This window comes from Brachyhypopomus gauderio, chromosome 3 (assembly GCF_052324685.1).
Source record: "Brachyhypopomus gauderio isolate BG-103 chromosome 3, BGAUD_0.2, whole genome shotgun sequence".
Taxonomy (NCBI): domain Eukaryota; kingdom Metazoa; phylum Chordata; class Actinopteri; order Gymnotiformes; family Hypopomidae; genus Brachyhypopomus; species Brachyhypopomus gauderio.
This window is the reverse complement of record NC_135213.1, coordinates 36384324-36385071: the sequence shown is the minus strand read 5'-3', so window position 1 is coordinate 36385071 and position 748 is coordinate 36384324.

Below are 748 nucleotides of genomic sequence, written 5' to 3'. Positions count from 1 at the left end.
ACCAGGTACAGCGGTGGAGAGAGATGTTCTCACCAGGTACTGCAGTGGAGAGAGATGTTCTCACCATGTACTGCAGTGGAGAGAGATGTTCTCACCAGGTACAGCGGTGGAGAGAGATGTTCTCACCAGGTACTGCAGTGGAGAGAGATGTTCTCACCAGGTACAGCGGTGGAGAGAGATGTTCTCACCAGGTACAGCGGTGGAGAGAGATATTCTCACCAGGTACAGCGGTGGAGAGAGATGTTCTCACCAGGTACAGCGGTGGAGAGAGATGTTCTCACCAGGTACAGCGGTGGAGAGAGATGTTCTCACCAGGTACAGCGGTGGAGAGAGATGTTCTCACCAGGTACAGCAGTGGAGAGAGATGTTCTCACCAGGTACAGTGGTGGAGAGAGATGTTCTCACCAGGTACAGCGGTGGAGATGTTCTCATTAAGTACAACGAGACATTCTCACCACACACTTTGGTCAATATCTGATGCTGAAGCACATTTTCCACAGACTTATAGTTTTGCCTCAGTGAACCCTGAACTCCTATAGGAAACATACATCAAACTCTATATGAACAGCCTGGGTTCCTCCAGGTTATGGGTAAAAAAAGTCAAAAGTGCAAACATATGGAGATCGCATAAAATACAATAAAACACACAAAACCTGTGTGATTAAAGGCATTTGCACATGCTTCAGAGCCCTTCACACACACACACACGCACACACACACGTGCACATATGCACTACAGCCCGTCAAG